This window comes from Trematomus bernacchii, unplaced genomic scaffold (genome assembly GCF_902827165.1).
Source record: "Trematomus bernacchii unplaced genomic scaffold, fTreBer1.1, whole genome shotgun sequence".
NCBI classification, from domain to species: domain Eukaryota; kingdom Metazoa; phylum Chordata; class Actinopteri; order Perciformes; family Nototheniidae; genus Trematomus; species Trematomus bernacchii.
Genome location: NW_022988004.1, coordinates 962 through 21,379, shown reverse-complemented (window position 1 = coordinate 21,379; position 20,418 = coordinate 962). Strand labels below are relative to the sequence as shown.

At 45.3% G+C, this 20,418-nt stretch overlaps 1 pseudogene; it reads left to right on the top strand.

Moving 5' to 3' along the window:
• Nucleotides 1-16,309: 16,309 nt before the first annotated feature.
• Nucleotides 16,310-18,791, top strand: LOC117472111 (annotated as a pseudogene).
• Nucleotides 18,792-20,418: the final 1,627 nt, after the last annotated feature.

Genomic DNA, 20,418 nt, shown 5'->3' with positions numbered 1-20,418 from the left:
CCTCTTTTTATTGCATTTTAATACTTTAAATATTTTATATTAATATTTTGATGGAAAAATGAGTTTATGTCTTCAATACCTTCCAGGTCATGTGACCTAATCACTCAAAATCAATGCTGGGTCAAAGAACTACACTGGCTGCATAGGACACACCTCTTTTTATTCCATTTTAATACTCTAAATATTTTATATTAATATTTTGATGTAAAAATTAGCTTATTTCTTCAATATCTTTCAGGTCATGTGACCTAATCACTCAAAATCAGTGCTGGGTCAAATAACTTCACTTGCTGCCAGGATAACAACCTCCATCTCAACGTCAGCAAAACCAAAGAGCTGATTGTGGACTACACAGGGACAGAGTCTGTGGGGAAAGATGAAGATAAGAATGATGACGAAAAACAGTCTTCCAGCCCACCTACAGGTGAGGAAGACGAGGACACAAGTCAGGATGACAGGGAAATAAGTAACGCACAGCCACAGTCTGAGATAGACACAGAAGAGTCAGACCAGCAAAGTACAGAGACAGCCACCGAAATGACAACACAAATGAACAGAAAGTGCAAAGCAGGGCCAAAAAAGTTCAACATTGCCATGACAAGAAAACAATGGAACAAAATTAAACCTAAACATGGCAAACAAAAACTCCGTCCCCCCTGGACTGATACATTTGATCAGGAATCTTTGAAAAAGAATCCATGCTGCACACTTGCTTTCAAATACCAGCATGTTAAGACAAATGATAGCCGTAAAAAGAATTCGCCATTTTTCTGTGCCTCTGCAAAATGCACATTTAATGGATGCAACGCTGTCTACAGTTTCTCAAAAAGAACAGGCCAAAATCAACGGATACAAAAATATTTTTAAAAGTCATGCGTATTGGTGAAGTTATACACCATAAAAATCAAAGGCGATTTAGACCAGCAAATACACAAGAAGAGGAACCATTTCCAAAGCCTTAACCAGTGGTGTCAGCAATTATTATTACACTATGTTAAGACAGACACCAGTAGAGGAAATAATGGCTGGTAACATAAGCAGAAGCCTCACCAAAGATGTGTTAAAGACAATATCCTCTGAAGTGAAGAAAAGTGCAAGGCTCCACGATGACATGATGCTTGAACTCATGTTGACTCAAAAAATAATCAAAGAGAGCAGCAGTCATGCATCATCAAAAGGCTATCTTCAGCACCTACAGATCCGTTTGCTGTACATTTATACACAGATGCTGGAATAAAAATGTTGACTGAGCACGTAAAAAAGCCAACACCTACGACTCTCTACCTTGATGCCACAGGCAGCGTGATACAGAAAAGTCCTGATCAAAATAAGCGGGTCTTGTACTATGCTTTGGTTTTGCCCGGAATGGTAAGGATAAGCCTCGCTTGCCTGTCACAGAACTGATCACCAACAGCCATTCCATCTATTTCCCATTGGCTCATGGAATTTAAAAGAAAGTTGTCTTACACAACAAAAAGAAAGATAGCACAGGTTGAGACAGATTATAGTTGGGCTCTGATAAACCGTGTGCTTCTGTCTTTTAACAGGGAAACACTCATTTGGTGAAACAGAGCAAAATGTACCTTGACAAGTGCATTTTGCAAACTCGGGACGTGAAACTGGAGGAAAGTGGACATGTAATGGGAGAGGAGGAAAGCAAAATGGAAAAAAAGGCTCATAGCATTATGGGAAAGTCCCCTTTTACACGAGCTTTTCAAGTCAGGCGGGACCAAGCAGAGTGTGACATTCTCTCTGACGATGCTGTTCGTGTAAAAAACCACTACCTCTGTCCTGGTGTCATTGATGCACTGTTAAAAAACGACATGGGGATCTTCCCATTGTGGAGTGGTTTGCTGCTTGGGGATCTGTCGCGACATACAAAAGGTACCTCTAAAAAAGATGGAAGTCATAAAACCAGGGATACCAACTGCCATGTTGAGCTCTGGTTTGGGTTGGTCAAACACTCCATCCTTTTAAAAAAAAAGTACCTGAGACCAGCAGAGTTCATCTCCAAAATGTATGCCTCAATATATTACACATTGAGCAACACAATCTGCCAATGCATATTCTGGACAAAAACTTTGGACATCCTAGCAGGCCAGAGGATGACCACGAGGAACAGTGGAACAAGCGGGAAAGTTCTGCTGGTCACACCAAGTCCAAGTCCAAGTACTTCAATCCACCAAAAACACTACCCAACCCCAAAGCCCACCTGCCACAAAGCTGAAGAAAAGAAAAGTGGACCAACAGGAAAAAGATGCACAGGGAAATGTGAGTTTCTCTAAGACTTACTATGTTCAAAGTGTGTCAATTGTTCTCCAGCATTGTAATTGTAACAATGGAATAAGTAAATATTGTCAGAAAGTAAAGCATGGACTAAATTGGTAAAGAGTGAGGTGAAGGACAAAGGACATGAAGTATTATAACCCAAGATGATTAAGTGCATGTTGTAGGGGGAGAATATGAAGATGAAAAATGTAAATGTAAATACAGCATACAAACTTATAACAGAAACTAGATTTCTAAATCAGACTTGAAACTGCAATTACAGTTTCTGTTCCTGAGCAGCCTGTTTAATGTCATTTAGTGAAAACTCTAAAAGGGAAAAGGTTAAATGCATAAACATGGACAGTTTAATTATATTCTGTGTATGTAGCTTTGATGGTGCATATACAAAAACAAGGCCTTCACCCAAAAATTCAAGATTGTTAACCCTCTGGTATCATTCAAATGCACTACCCTAATTAGTCATTCGGGACAAAAATGTCCAGAGTGATACCGGAGGGTTAAAAGATTCCTCAAGTGTCCATATTAAACAGAATGCATCTATTTCCCCTCAATCCTGACTTGCAGTGGACCTGGCTGGGGGAAAGGACACCGAGGTGGTCGTGGCAGTGCTCCCCTCACAGATGAAAGGACGCATCTTACTTATCCGCCACTGTGAGCTATGCTCACTTCGACCCCACCAGTGGTTGACAGGGGAGGTACGTGACTACATGTTTCAAGTGTCTGAAGTTTCACTCTACACTGTGTCATTTTCTTTATCTTGCATTTAACGATTTCTGCCAAAAAAATATCTGAAAAAAATGTCTAGATACTTTTGTCAGTCACAAGATTCTCAAAGTTGCAGGAAATGAAAGTTCAGTAAAACTGGGAATATGCATTAATTGGCTAATTGTTATGATCTTTTTTGCAAGGTAATTGAAGGCGTGTTTCATGTTGCTGCCGACAAATTCGGCGTTGTGAACAAATAAACAAACTACTAATGTAGTATTCACTTGAACACAGAAAGTTTCATTGACAAAACTTCGCTTCCGAATATCTCAAAATTCCAATAATAGGACCGTTCTATATCATATATATGTATGTATATAGAAGCTGACATACATGTATTGTTATCTTGTTTCAGTCCTTGATGAGCACACTTATTGTGCTATGTGTGCTGCCTTAAGGCCTCCAGGATCTCCCATCACAAACTGGGTGAGCTGTTGTGAAGAAAATGTGGAATTGTGATGTCTACATTTATTTTTTAATGTATTCATGTATTGAACAGGGACAGTGCACATTAATGAACATCTCTGTAAATGTGCCAGAGTTAGCCAAGAGGCTATTTCTCATCTGTAGTCCCTGGACAGATTTTAAAAGTCAACCTAAAACACATTTAATTTTAAACTTAAATACAATACATTTAAAACATGCAACACACATTACTGGAATACTTAAATAAAACAATTTAAAAGACAGAACAATAAAACAAAAACAAAACAAGAGCATGTTAAAACACAGGCAGTGGGTTTTAAGGACCAGATGATTGTGTCAGCTGATTCCTCACTAACACTTGAGTATTAAGACAACTGAATGGTAATCTAAGCTACAAATATATAAATACATTATTTCTTTCACTTCAACAGATTCAGTGTGATGACTGTGAGCGATGGTACCATGCCCAGTGTCTGGCAATGGACAGCAGAGACTTTAAAAAGGCAGAGACAGGATATTGGAAATGTCCTTTGTGCAAGTAATACTTGAAATGTGCTCAATGATGACGATTAGTAAAACATGTGTCCTGTGTAGCCTTGTTTGTATTACTTTCTGATCATTAATCACTGGGTCACATGACAGGGAAGCTATAGCAAAAACCCTGAATTTTCCATAGAAATATTAATATTAAATAGAGGATGTAATATTATCCGATATAAAGATTGATTTTGAGTGATTAGGTCACATGACCTGGAAGATATTGAAGAAATAAGCTAATTTTTACATCAAAATATTAATATAAAATATTTAGAGTATTAAAATGGAATAAAAAGAGGTGTGTCCTATGCAGCCAGTGTAGTTCTTTGCCCCAGCATTGATTTTGAGTGATTAGGTCACATGACCTGGAAGGTATTGAAGACATAAACTAATTTTTCCATCAAAATATTAATATAAAATATTTAGAGTATTAAAATGGAATAAAAAGAGGTGTGTCCTATGCAGCCAGTGTAGTTCTTTGCCCCAGCATTGATTTTGAGTGATTAGGTCCCATGACCTGGAAGGTATTGAAGACATAAACTAATTTTTCCATCAAAATATTAATATAAAATATTTAAAATATTAAAATGCAATAAAAAGAGGTGTGTTCAATAAATGTATGCTCTACAGTGAATTTGCTTCACATTCACACGATCGAGAAGCTGTCGATTTATTAAAAACAACATTTTTCTTGTGTAATTGAAAAGTCATTTGTTGATGGTCCCTAAGTGAAAGCCTCGTTTCGCGCAGAAGATCTCCCCGTCGTAATACAGCCAGCAGCAGGGGAAACTGACGCTGCTGGCTGGTCCGCGAATGTCCGTCGAAAATCCAACCTAAAACTAACTTCACCGCGGTCAAGGAAGGATGCTTCAGAGCCACTATTTCAAGGATGCAATGTCATCGTGTGTCAGAAAACAGTCGTAATATTTTCAGAATAAAGTTGTAATATTTTCAGAATACAGTCGTAATATTTTCAGAATGAAGTTGTAATATTTTCAGAATACAGTTGCAATATTTTCTGAATAAAGTCGTAATATTTTCAGAATAAAGTTGTAATATTTTCAGATTAAAGTCGTAATATTTTCAGAATGAAGTCATAATATTTTCAGAATACAGTTGCAATATTTTCTGAATAAAGTCGTAATATTTTCAGAATAAAGTTGTAATATTTTCAGATTAAAGTCGTAATATTTTCAGAATACAGTCGTAATATTTTCAGAATGAAGTTGTAATATTTTCAGAATACAGTTGCAATATTTTCTGAATAAAGTCGTAATATTTTCAGAATAAAGTTGTAATATTTTCAGATTAAAGTCGTAATATTTTCAGAATGAAGTCATAATATTTTCAGAATACAGTTGCAATATTTCTGAATAAAGTCGTAATATTTTCAGAATAAAGTTGTAATATTTTCAGATTAAAGTCGTAATATTTTCAGAATACAGTCGTAATATTTTCAGAATGAAGTTGTAATATTTTCAGAATACAGTTGCAATATTTTCTGAATAAAGTCGTAATATTTTCAGAATAAAGTTGTAATATTTTCAGATTAAAGTCGTAATATTTTCAGAATGAAGTCATAATATTTTCAGAATACAGTTGCAATATTTTCTGAATAAAGTCGTAATATTTTCAGAATAAAGTTGTAATATTTTCAGATTAAAGTCGTAATATTTTCAGAATACAGTCGTAATATTTTCAGAATGAAGTTGTAATATTTTCAGAATACAGTTGCAATATTTTCTGAATAAAGTCGTAATATTTTCTGAATAAAGTTGTAATATTTTCAGATTAAAGTCGCAATATTTTCAGATTAAAGTCGTAATATTTTCAGAACACAGTCGTAATATTTTCAGAATGAAGTCGCAATATTTTCAGAATAAAATCGTAATATTTTCAGAATGAAGTTGCAATATTTTCTGAATAAAGTCGTAATATTTTCTGAATAAAGTTGCAATATTTTCTGAATAAAGTCGTAATATTTTCAGAATACAGTTGCAATATTTTCAGAATGAAGTCGCAATATTTTCAGAATAAAATCGTAATATTTTCAGAATGAAGTTGTAATATTTTCGGAATGAAGTCGTAATATTTTCAGAATAAAGTCGTAATATTTTCAGAATACAGTTGCAATATTTTCTGAATAAAGTCGTAATATTTTCTGAATAAAGTTGTAATATTTTCAGAATGAAGTCGTAATATTTTCAGAATACAGTTGCAATATTTTCAGAATGAAGTCGCAATATTTTCAGAATAAAATCGTAATATTTTCAGAATGAAGTCGTAATATTTTCAGAATACAGTTGCAATATTTTCTGAATAAAGTCGTAATATTTTCTGAATAAAGTTGTAATATTTTCAGAATGAAGTCGTAATATTTTCAGAATACAGTTGCAATATTTTCAGAATGAAGTCGCAATATTTTCAGAATAAAATCGTAATATTTTCAGAATGAAGTTGTAATATTTTCGGAATGAAGTCGTAATATTTTCAGAATGAAGTCGTAATATTTTCAGAATACAGTTGCAATATTTTCTGAATAAAGTCGTAATATTTTCAGAATACAGTTGTAATATTTTCTGAATAAAGTCGTAATATTTTCAGAATACAGTTGCAATATTTTCTGAATAAAGTCGTAATATTTTCTGAATAAAGTCGTAATATTTTCTGAATAAAGTCGCAATATTTTCAGAATACAGTCGTAATATTTTCTGAATAAAGTCGTAATATTTTCTGAATAAAGTCGTAATATTTTCTGAATAAAGTCGCAATATTTTCAGAATAAAGTCGTAATATATTCTGAATAAAGTCGTAATATTTTCTATGTTTATATATCTTTACTGTTTTTTATTACATCTCTTGATTGTATTACACATTTATAAAAAATGAAAAAAGTGTAATTATTGTTGTCTTTTATTATTATTATTATTATTATATATATATACATTTTTTTTTAATGTCTTATCTTCATACTGCTGCCAACATTTCTCAAATCGGGATCAATAACTGTTATCTGATCTAAAAACGACAGAATTGTCTCTCTTTATTTCAGTCTCAGAATCACCTCTCAGACTGAGACCTCCCTCCTCATCCTATCTTTGGCAGCACTGGAGCGCATGCGCAGTGCGACCGCCCACGCTTGTAAACCAACCAGAAGCTGAGAGTGAGTCATCCTCAGAGAGGAGACGATCTACACACACCACACACACACACACACACACACACACACACACGGCTAGCTTCCTGCTACAGCGTGGATCGTGCTGTCCCGGGTCAGACCCCCCCCCCCCCCCAGCTGCAGGTGAGACTCTAACGAGCAGGTAAATAAATCAGCTGTTTTTAACAATAATCTCCGGGTCTCTTTCTGTCTGTTATCCCGGTGCTCACCTCTTTATCTAATCACTGAAGCGTTTTGATTTTTGTTTCCTCTGAGATTATGATGCAGTCCGTGTGGTCTCTGTCCCTCTCTGTTCATCTCTGTCTCTGTTCCTCTCTGTCCCTCTCTGTCCCTCTCTGTCCATCTCTGTTCCTCTCTGTTCGTGTAATCATGTGTAATACAGTCTGTTGGCTCCAGATGTAATAAGCCCTTAAATCTTTATTAAAGCAGTCCTGGAGCTTCTCCCTTAATGTGGTCCTGAGACATATATTTCATAAGTTTACTGTGTTAATCAGAGGTGTGTGTGTGTGTGTGTGTGTGTGTGTGTGTGTGTGTGTGTGTGTGTGTGTGTGTGTGTGTGTGTGTGTGTGTGTGTGTGTGTGTGTGTGTGTGTGTGTGTGGAGGAATGTGGAGGAGCAGGAGGAACGGCCAAACCTGTCACACCTGTCTCACCTGTATCTCTGTATGACAGTCTCTCTGTTCTAGCAGCGCCCCCTGCTGGCTGCTCGCTGCAGTGCAGCTGCTAACATCTCAGCTCGTTCAGAATCTTTGGTTGAACACAGTGGCGTAACTATCGCCGGTGCAGCCGGTGCCATCTTGGCTCTAATGTTTGTATTCACTCCATGAGAGGTGTGTCAGAAGAGCTGCCATTGGGATCAATACATCACTACTCAGCGTGTCTGAGTCCTGTGTCCTGTGTCCTGTGTCCTGAGTCCTGTGTCCTGAGTCCTGTGTCCTGAGTCCTGTGTCCTGTGTCCTGAGTCCTGTGTCCTGAGTCCTGTGTCCTGTGTCCTGTGTCCTGAGTCCTGTGTCCTGAGTCCTGTGTCCTGTGTCCTGAGTCCTGTGTCCTGAGTCCTGAGTCCTGTGTCCTGAGTCCTGTGTCCTGAGTCCTGTGTCCTGAGTCCTGTGTCCTGTGTCCTGTGTCCTGAGTCCTGTGTCCTGAGTCCTGTGTCCTGAGTCCTGTGTCCTGTGTCCTGAGTCCTGTGTCCTGAGTCCTCCCCTCTGCATAACATCCCATCACCAATAAGAAACACAACGCAGAGTCCCAGGGTGTTCAGAGAGGCTACGGGACATTTGGGTTACATCTTTGGCCGGCCAGGGGCCCATGCAAATACAAATAAATAAAAAGATTATTTAAAAAAAAAAAAATTATATATACCTTTTTTTGGGGGCCCGATGGCATTGACCGCTTCACGCAGTCTTCAAAGTAACCAAGCAACCTAAATGAATTAGTAATTTGTCTGTCCAATGAGCTTGTTCCCTTTCATGTCATGTGATACCTTGCGTGGCGAGCGAACCGTTTAATCAACCTGTGCTGTAGCTAGCAGCAGCAAGTTCAGCAGCATTATAACAAATGTAATAACTTGCATTTATAATGTACAGCAAACCAAAGCACGAGAGCAGCGCTCAAAAGAGAAAGGACACGAGAGAACAAGGAGACGTAACGGCTAAAGAGAGAACGAGGAGACGTAACGGCCAAAGAGAGAACGAGGAGACGTAACGGCTAAAGAGAGAACGAGGAGACGTAACGGCTAAAGAGAGAACGAGGAGACGTAACGGCCAAAGAGAGAACGAGGAGACGTAACGGCCAAAGAGAGAACGAGGAGACGTAACGGCCAAAGAGAGAACGAGGAGACGTAACGGCCAAAGAGAGAACGAGGAGACGTAACGGCCAAAGAGAGAACGAGGAGACGTAACGGCTAAAGAGAGAACGAGGAGACGTAACGGCTACAGAGAGAACGAGGAGACGTAACGGCCAAAGAGAGAACGAGGAGACGTAACGGCCAAAGAGAGAACGAGGAGACGTAACGGCTACAGAGAGAACGAGGAGACGTAACGGCCAAAGAGAGAACGAGGAGACGTAACGGCCAAAGAGAGAACGAGGAGACGTAACGGCCAAAGAGAGAACGAGGAGACGTAACGGCCAAAGAGAGAACGAGGAGACGTAACGGCCAAAGAGAGAACGAGGAGACGTAACGGCCAAAGAGAGAATGAGGAGACGTAACGGCCACAGAGAGAACGTGGAGACGTAACGGCTACAGAGAGAACGAGGAGACGTAACGGCTAAAGAGAGAACGAGGAGACGTAACGGCTAAAGAGAGAACGAGGAGACGTAACGGCTACAGAGAGAACGAGGAGACGTAACGGCCACAGAGAGAACGTGGAGACGTAACGGCTACAGAGAGAACGAGGAGACGTAACGGCTAAAGAGAGAACGAGGAGACGTAACGGCTAAAGAGAGAGCGAGGAGACGTAACGGCTAAAGAGAGAACGAGGAGACGTAACGGCTAAAGAGAGAACGAGGAGACGTAACGGCTAAAGAGAGAACGAGGAGACGTAACGGCCAAAGAGAGAACGAGGAGACGTAACGGCCAAAGAGAGAACGAGGAGACGTAACGGCCAAAGGAGAGAACGAGGAGACGTAACGGCCAAAGAGAGAACGAGGAGACGTAACGGCCAAAGAGAGAACGAGGAGACGTAACGGCCAAAGAGAGAACGAGGAGACGCAACGGCCAAAGAGAGAACGAGGAGACGCAACGGCCAAAGAGAGAACGAGGAGACGCAACGGCCAAAGAGAGAACGAGGAGACGCAACGGCCAAAGAGAGAACGAGGAGACGCAACGGCCAAAGAGAGAACGAGGAGACGCAACGGCTACAGAGAGAACGAGGAGACGCAACGGCTAGAGAGAGAACGAGGAGACGCAACGGCTAGAGAGAGAACGAGGAGACGCAACGGCTAGAGAGAGAACGAGGAGACGCAACGGCTAGAGAGAGAACGAGGAGACGTAACGGCTAAAGAGAGAACGAGGAGACGTAACGGCTAGAGAGAGAACGAGGAGACGTAACGGCTAGAGAGAGAACGAGGAGACGCAACGGCTAGAGAGAGAACGAGGAGACGCAACGGCTAGAGAGAGAACGAGGAGACGCAACGGCTAGAGAGAGAACGAGGAGACGCAACGGCTAAAGAGAGAACGAGGAGACGCAACGGCTAAAGAGAGAACGAGGAGACGCAACGGCTAAAGAGAGAACGAGGAGACGCAACGGCTAAAGAGAGAACGAGGAGACGCAACGGCTACAGAGAGAACGAGGAGACGTAACGGCTACAGAGAGAACGAGGAGACGTAACGGCTACAGAGAGAACGAGGAGACGTAGCGGCTAAAGAGAGAACGAGGAGACGTAGCGGCTAAAGAGAGAACGAGGAGACGTAGCGGCTAAAGAGAGAACGAGGAGACGTAACGGCTAAAGAGAGAACGAGGAGACGTAACGGCTACAGAGAGAACGAGGAGACGTAACGGCTACAGAGAGAACGAGGAGACGTAACGGCTACAGAGAGAACGAGGAGACGTAACGGCTAAAGAGAGAACGAGGAGACGTAACGGCTAAAGAGAGAACGAGGAGACGTAACGGCTACAAGAGAGAACGAGGAGACGTAACGGCTAGAGAGAGAACGAGGAGACGTAACGGCTAGAGAGAGAACGAGGAGACGTAACGGCTAGAGAGAGAACGAGGAGACGTAACGGCTAGAGAGAGACGAGGAGACGTAACGGCTAGAGAGAGAACGAGGAGACGTAACGGCTAGAGAGAGAACGAGGAGACGTAACGGCTAGAGAGAGAACGAGGAGACGTAACGGCTAGAGAGAGAACGAGGAGACGTAACGGCTAGAGAGAGAACGAGGAGACGTAACGGCTAAAGAGAGAACGAGGAGACGTAACGGCCAAAGAGAGAACGAGGAGACGTAACGGCCAAAGAGAGAACGAGGAGACGTAACGGCCAAAGAGAGAACGAGGAGACGTAACGGCCACAGAGAGAACGAGGAGACGTAACGGCTACAGAGAGAACGAGGAGACGTAACGGCTAAAGAGAGAACGAGGAGACGTAACGGCTAAAGAGAGAGCGAGGAGACGTAACGGCTAAAGAGAGAACGAGGAGACGTAACGGCCAAAGAGAGAACGAGGAGACGTAACGGCCAAAGAGAGAACGAGGAGACGTAACGGCCAAAGAGAGAACGAGGAGACGTAACGGCCAAAGAGAGAACGAGGAGACGTAACGGCCAAAGAGAGAACGAGGAGACGTAACGGCCAAAGAGAGAACGAGGAGACGCAACGGCCAAAGAGAGAACGAGGAGACGCAACGGCCAAAGAGAGAACGAGGAGACGCAACGGCTACAGAGAGAACGAGGAGACGCAACGGCTAGAGAGAGAACGAGGAGACGCAACGGCTAGAGAGAGAACGAGGAGACGCAACGGCTAGAGAGAGAACGAGGAGACGCAACGGCTAGAGAGAGAACGAGGAGACGTAACGGCTAAAGAGAGAACGAGGAGACGTAACGGCTAGAGAGAGAACGAGGAGACGTAACGGCTAGAGAGAGAACGAGGAGACGCAACGGCTAGAGAGAGAACGAGGAGACGCAACGGCTAGAGAGAGAACGAGGAGACGCAACGGCTAGAGAGAGACGAGGAGAGAGAACGAGGAGACGCAACGGCTAAAGAGAGAACGAGGAGACGCAACGGCTAAAGAGAGAACGAGGAGACGCAACGGCTAAAGAGAGAACGAGGAGACGCAACGGCTAAAGAGAGAACGAGGAGACGCAACGGCTACAGAGAGAACGAGGAGACGTAACGGCTACAGAGAGAACGAGGAGACGTAACGGCTACAGAGAGAACGAGGAGACGTAGCGGCTAAAGAGAGAACGAGGAGACGTAGCGGCTAAAGAGAGAACGAGGAGACGTAGCGGCTAAAGAGAGAACGAGGAGACGTAACGGCTAAAGAGAGAACGAGGAGACGTAACGGCTACAGAGAGAACGAGGAGACGTAACGGCTACAGAGAGAACGAGGAGACGTAACGGCTACAGAGAGAACGAGGAGACGTAACGGCTAAAGAGAGAACGAGGAGACGTAACGGCTAAAGAGAGAACGAGGAGACGTAACGGCTAGAGAGAGAACGAGGAGACGTAACGGCTAGAGAGAGAACGAGGAGACGTAACGGCTAGAGAGAGAACGAGGAGACGTAACGGCTAGAGAGAGAACGAGGAGACGTAACGGCTAGAGAGAGAACGAGGAGACGTAACGGCTAGAGAGAGAACGAGGAGACGTAACGGCTAGAGAGAACGAGGAGACGTAACGGCTAGAGAGAGAACGAGGAGACGTAACGGCTAGAGAGAGAACGAGGAGACGTAACGGCTAGAGAGAGAACGAGGAGACGTAACGGCCGAAAGAGAGAACGAGGAGACGTAACGGCCAAAGAGAGAACGAGGAGACGTAACGGCCAAAGAGAGAACGAGGAGACGTAACGGCCACAGAGAGAACGTGGAGACGTAACGGCTACAGAGAGAACGAGGAGACGTAACGGCTAAGAGAGAGACGAGGAGACGTAACGGCTAAAGAGAGAGCGAGGAGACGTAACGGCTAAAGAGAGAGCGAGGAGACGTAACGGCCAAAGAGAGAACGAGGAGACGTAACGGCCAAAGAGAGAACGAGGAGACGTAACGGCCAAAGAGAGAACGAGGAGACGTAACGGCCAAAGAGAGAACGAGGAGACGTAACGGCCAAAGAGAGAACGAGGAGACGTAACGGCCAAAGAGAGAACGAGGAGACGTAACGGCCAAAGAGAGAACGAGGAGACGTAACGGCCAAAGAGAGAACGAGGAGACGTAACGGCCAAAGAGAGAACGAGGAGACGCAACGGCCAAAGAGAGAACGAGGAGACGCAACGGCCAAAGAGAGAACGAGGAGACGCAACGGCCAAAGAGAGAACGAGGAGACGCAACGGCTACAGAGAGAACGAGGAGACGCAACGGCTACAGAGAGAACGAGGAGACGCAACGGCTAGAGAGAGAACGAGGAGACGCAACGGCTAGAGAGAGAACGAGGAGACGTAACGGCTAGAGAGAGAACGAGGAGACGTAACGGCTAAAGAGAGAACGAGGAGACGTAACGGCTAGAGAGAGAACGAGGAGACGTAACGGCTAGAGAGAGAACGAGGAGACGCAACGGCTAGAGAGAGAACGAGGAGACGCAACGGCTAGAGAGAGAACGAGGAGACGCAACGGCTAGAGAGAGAACGAGGAGACGCAACGGCTAAAGAGAGAACGAGGAGACGCAACGGCTAAAGAGAGAACGAGGAGACGCAACGGCTAAAGAGAGAACGAGGAGACGCAACGGCTACAGAGAGAACGAGGAGACGCAACGGCTACAGAGAGAACGAGGAGACGTAACGGCTACAGAGAGAACGAGGAGACGTAGCGGCTAAAGAGAGAACGAGGAGACGTAGCGGCTAAAGAGAGAACGAGGAGACGTAGCGGCTAAAGAGAGAACGAGGAGACGTAACGGCTAAAGAGAGAACGAGGAGACGTAACGGCTACAGAGAGAACGAGGAGACGTAACGGCTACAGAGAGAACGAGGAGACGTAACGGCTACAGAGAGAACGAGGAGACGTAACGGCTAAAGAGAGAACGAGGAGACGTAACGGCTAGAGAGAGAACGAGGAGACGTAACGGCTAGAGAGAGAACGAGGAGACGTAACGGCTAGAGAGAGAACGAGGAGACGTAACGGGCTAGAGAGAGAACGAGGAGACGTAACGGCTAGAGAGAGAACGAGGAGACGTAACGGCTAGAGAGAGAACGAGGAGACGTAACGGCTAGAGAGAGAACGAGGAGACGTAACGGCTAGAGAGAGAACGAGGAGACGTAACGGCTAGAGAGAGAACGTGGAGACGTAACGGCTAAAGAGAGAACGAGGAGACGTAACGGCTAAAGAGAGAACGAGGAGACGTAACGGCTAAAGAGAGAACGAGGAGACGTAACGGCTAAAGAGAGAACGAGGAGACGTAACGGCTAAAGAGAGAACGAGGAGACGTAACGGCTAAAGAGAGAACGAGGAGACGTAACGGCTAGAGAGAGAACGAGGAGACGTAACGGCTAAGAGAGAGAACGAGGAGACGTAACGGCTAAAGAGAACGAGGAGACGTAACGGCTAAAGAGAGAACGAGGAGACGTAACGGCTAAAGAGAGAACGAGGAGACGTAACGGCTAAAGAGAGAACGAGGAGACGTAACGGCTACAGAGAGAACGAGGAGACGTAACGGCTAAAGAGAGAACGAGGAGACGTAACGGCTAAAGAGAGAACGTGGAGACGTAACGGCTAAAGAGAGAACGAGGAGACGTAACGGCTAAAGAGAACGAGGAGACGTAACGGCTAGAGAGAGAACGAGGAGACGTAACGGCTAGAGAGAGAACGAGGAGACGTAACGGCTAGAGAGAGAACGAGGAGACGTAACGGCTAGAGAGAGAACGAGGAGACGTAACGGCTAGAGAGAGAACGAGGAGACGTAACGGCTAGAGAGAGAACGAGGAGACGTAACGGCTAGAGAGAGAACGAGGAGACGTAACGGCTAAAGAGAGAACGAGGAGACGTAACGGCTAAAGAGAGAACGAGGAGACGTAACGGCTACAGAGAGAACGAGGAGACGTAACGGCTAGAGAGAGAACGAGGAGACGTAACGGCTAGAGAGAGAACGAGGAGACGTAACGGCTAGAGAGAGAACGAGGAGACGTAACGGCTACAGAGAGAACGAGGAGACGTAACGGCTAAAGAGAGAACGAGGAGACGTAACGGCTACAGAGAGAGCGAGGAGACGCAACGGCTAAAGAGAGAACGAGGAGACGTAACGGCTAAAGAGAGAACGTGGAGACGTAACGGCTAAAGAGAGAACGAGGAGACGTAACGGCTAGAGAGAGAACGAGGAGACGTAACGGCTAAAGAGAGAACGAGGAGACGTAACGGTTAAAGAGAGAACGAGGAGACGTAACGAGCTAAGGAGAACGAGAGACGTAACGGCTAAAGAGAGAACGAGGAGACGTAACGGCTAAAGAGAGAACGAGGAGACGTAACGGCTAGAGAGAGAACGAGGAGACGTAACGGCTAAGAGAGAACGAGGGAGACGTAACGGCTAAAGAGAGAACGAGGAGACCGTAACGGCTACAGAGAGAACGAGGAGACGTAACGGCTACAGAGAGAACGAGGAGACGTAACGGCTTACAGAGAGAGCGAGGAGACGTAACGGCTAAAGAGAGAAGCGAGGAGACGTAACGGCTAGAGAGAGAACGAGGAGGACGTAACGGCTAGAGAGAAGAACGAGGAGACGTAACGGCTAGAGAGAGAACGAGGAGACGTAACGGCTAAAGAGAGAACGAGGAGACGTAACGGCTAGAGAGAGAACGAGGAGACGTAACGGCTACAGAGAGAGCGAGGAGACGTAACGGCTAAAGAGAGAACGAGGAGACGTAACGGCTAAACTGACTAAATTAGACCGTTTTTTTTGTCATACATCGTCCTCGAAATCTCGATTAATTCTGTAAAGTGATTGTGTGATTAGTTCGCTGTGCCGTTGGCAGGCTGTGGTGGTCTGAGGCCGGGGCAGGCTGTGGTGGTCTGAGGCCGGGGCAGGCTGTGGTGGTCTGAGGCCGGGGCAGGCTGTGGTGGTCTGAGGCCGGGGCAGGCTGTGGTGGTCTGAGGCCGGGGCAGGCTGTGGTGGTCTGAGGCCGGGGGCAGGCCTGTGGGTCGGTCTGAGGCCGGGGGCAGGCTTGTGGTGGTCTGAGGCCAGGGCCAATCACAATCTTGTTACGCCACTGGTTGAACATGAAGATTCAAAAATCAACAGAACCTTTATTTTGAAAATACAAAAGTCTTCTTCTTCTCCGCCTGTGTTCCCAGTGGGTGAGTCACTGGTTGGTTGCCGGTCGTCATGGTAACATCTGAAGGTCGAGCTGTGATGATGCCAGTTAGCTCGTTAGCCTCTGAGCTAGCTGCTGCAGCTTCATTAAAACCTGTCTTCTTGTCTGTGTCTCCTGCAGTGAAGCATCATGGGAGGTGGCAGATGGACGAGCCGGCCGTGGGCCAATCAGAGCCTGTGACACACACACACACACATCATGACCATGGAACAAGGCTTCAGCTTAAATATGCTGGTGAGTTGTGTGTGTGTGTGTGTGTGTGTGTGTGTGTGTGTGTGTGTGTGTGTGTTTTTTTTAGGTCAGTTTCTCCTCGTCATGTTAATGAGCCGTTAACAAACGCTGCATTCAGGCTCCGGGGGGGGGGGGCGGTAAATCTCAGCTTCCTGTCTGAGGCTCAGCTGCCAGATGTCCAACCCTCCAATGAGGCGACCCTTATCTTTAATATCCCTCATTGATGATGAGAAGAAAGTCAAGTTATTAGAAAAAATTGAATTCTAGGAAAAAAATCCAAATCTGACACAAAGGCGAATTTGGAGAAAAAATGATTATGATATATTATTATATATATATATATATATATATACCATGTGTCCTCAGAGGAGGCTGGCGGCGGACCCGGACTACAGGGACGTGTCCCTCCCGGCGGTGGACCGGGTCCGGCTGCTCAGCAGGATGGGCAGCCGGGTGGAGCTGAGCGAGGACGTGCCCCCCCGACGCTACCTGCGCTCCGGGGTTGAGATGGAGCACATGGCGAGCGTCTACCTGCAGGAGGGCCGCCTGGAGAACGCCTACGTGCTCTACAACAAGTTCATCACGTACTATTATCATTATTATTATTATTATTATTATAATTATTTGTTATATTCAGGCACTGCTCACAGAGGACTCTTCCTAACGACCGTAATGTTAATCTATGCTCCAGTCTGTTTGTGGAGAAGCTGCCGGCGCACAGAGACTACCAGCAGTGCAGCCTGCCGGAGAAGCAGCTCATCATGAAGGTACTTATCTATATTATTATTATTATTATTATTATTATTATTATTATTATTATTATTATTATTATTATTATTATTATTATTATTATTATTATTATTAAAACCAACAAACATGAAGCAGATTATTTGTTTAAATTAAAAACATTTATCTTATGTATTTTCATTATTCCAAACCAGAACCACTTTAAATGAGCTTTGTAATCAGTGAAAGATCAGCGGGCCTCAGACGGATCCCTGAGGAACGCCTCATGTGATCAGCTGTAAACTACATCCTGTCTCCATAGAAACTGCAGGAAGTGGCGTTTCCTCGTAAAGACGAGCTGAAGAAACGTCTGCAGGAGAAATACAGCCTCGAGCACAGCGAGTACCTGAGGGCCCAGGTGAGCGTCGGCCAATCAGATTACAGCGGTTCAGCTACAGGATATTAATCCATGTGACTTCCTGTCTCCTCAGGCAGCGACAGCAGGAGGCAGAGGGGCGTGGCCTGCAGCTGCAACAGCTCTCCTTATTGGGCGATGAACAGGGGGCGGGGCCAGGAGGAAAACAGGGGGCGGGGCCCTGCAGCTTGTGCGGCCCTCCTCATTGGGCGATGACAGGGGGCGGGGCCCGGAGGAGGAAAGGGGGCGGGGCCCTGCACTTGAGGCGGTCTCCTTATTGGATCAGGATAGGGGGCGGGGCCTGTCGGATGGAGGACAGGGGGGCGGGGTTTGCTGATGGAGGAGGATAGGGGGAGGGGCCTAATGGTGGAGGAGGATAGGGGGAGGGGCCTAATGATGGAGGAGGAGCGTCGGCGGGTCGTGGAGCTGCAAGCGTCTTCAGATCGAGACGGAGCAGTTTCGCTTCTTCGAGGATCAGCTGCAGCGCCAGGAGCTGGCCAATAGGAGAGCAGAGGAGGCGGGGCTAAAGCCTGATAATAAAGCGTTGGAGGTGACGGACAGGTCCTCTCTCTCCCAGCAGCCAATTAGAGGCAGCGTACCGTCCCAGGGGGCGGAGCCTATCAGGAACAGACCTCCAGCTCCCGTCAGCCAATCAAACGGCTCGCTGGCTGCAGTACACAGTGAGCACACAAATACACACACACACACACACACACACACACACACACACACACACACACACACACCACACACACACACACACACACACACACACACACACACCACAGTTACATCCTAATAAACATAAGCATAACTGTGTGTGTGTGTGTAGGTAGGGTGGAGGGTCTGAGGCAGGTTCTGGTTCCAGAGACCTGACTTCCCGCTTCCTGCTTCTGGCCGAGTCCAACACGGCGCGTGGCCTGGAGACCTGTGGGATCCTATGTGGACGCCTGGTGAGACACTTCCTGTTTACACACTCTCTACTTCCTGTGTGTTAATTGATAATCACACCTGTCACTAACGAACCCCCCCCCCTTCAGATGCAGAACGAGTTCCTGTTGACTCACGTCGTCGTCCCGAAGCAGTCGTCCGGTCCAGATTTCTGCGACATGGAGAACGTGGAGGAGCTGTTCAGATTCCAGGACCAGAAGAACCTGCTGACGCTGGGCTGGATACATGTAGGGAACACGCTACATACACGCTAAACACACGCGACACACGCGCTAGATACATGTAGGAAACACGCTAAACACACGCTAGATACATGTAGGAAACACGCTAAACACACGCTAAACACACGCTAGATACATGTAGGGAACACGCTTAACACACGCTAGATACATGTAGGGAACACGCTAAACACATGCTAAACACATGCTAAACACACGCTAAACACACGCTAGATACATGTAGGGAACACGCTTAACACATGCTAGATACATGTAGGGAACATGCTAAACACACGCTAAACACACGCTAGATACATGTAGGAAACACGCTAAACACACGCTAAACACACGCTAGATACATGTAGGGAACACGCTTAACACACGCTAGATACATGTAGGGAACACGCTAAACACACGCTAAACACACGATATATACACGCTACATACACGCTAAACACATGCTAAACACACGCTAAACACACGCTAGATACATGTAGGGAACACGCTTAACACATGCTAGATACATGTAGGGAACATGCTAAACACACGCTAAACACACGCTAAACACACGATATATACACGCTACATACACGCTAAACACATGCTAAACACACACTAAACACACGCTAGATACATGTAGGGGAAACACGCTTAACACACGCTAGATAACATGTAGGGAACACGCTTAACACACGCTAGATACATGTAGGGACACACGCTAAAACATCACGCTAAACACACGATATATACACGCTACATACACGCTAAACACTGCTAAACACACACTACACACGCTAGATACATGTAGGGAACACGCTTAACACATCGCTAGATACATGTAGGGAACACGCTTAACACACGCTACACGCTAGATACATGTAGGGAACATGCTAAACACAGGCTAGATACATGTAGGGAACACGCTTAACACACGCTAGATACATGTAGGGAACACGCTTAACACACGCTAGATACATGTAGGGAACACGCTAAACACACGCTAAACACACGATATATACACGCTACATACACGCTAAACACATGCTAAACACACACTAAACACACGCTAGATACATGTAGGGAACACGCTTAACACACGCTAGATACATGTAGGGAACACGCTTAACACACGCTACACGCTAGATACATGTAGGGAACACGCTACACACACGCTAGATACATGTAGGGAACACGCTACACACACGCTAGATACATGTAGGGAACACGCTAGATACATGTAGGGAACACGCTAAATACACGCTAGATACATGTAGGGAACACGCTAAACACAGGCTAGATACATGCAGGGAACACGCTTAACACACGCTAGATACATGTAGGGAACACGCTAAACACAGGCTGGATACATGTAGGGAACACGCTAAACACACGCTAGATACATGTAGGGAACACGCTAAATACACACTAGATACATGTAGGGAACACGCTTAACACACGCTAGATACATGTAGGGAACACGCTAAACACACGCTAAACACACGATATATACACGCTACATACACGCTAAACACATGCTAAACACACACTAAACACACGCTAGATACATGTAGGGAACACGCTAAACACACGCTAAACACACAATATATACACGCTACATACACGATAAACACATGCTAAACACACACTAACACAGCTAGATACATGTAGGGAACACGCTTAACACACGCTACACTAGATACATGTAGGGAACACGCTAACCACAGCTAGATACATGTAGGAACACGCTT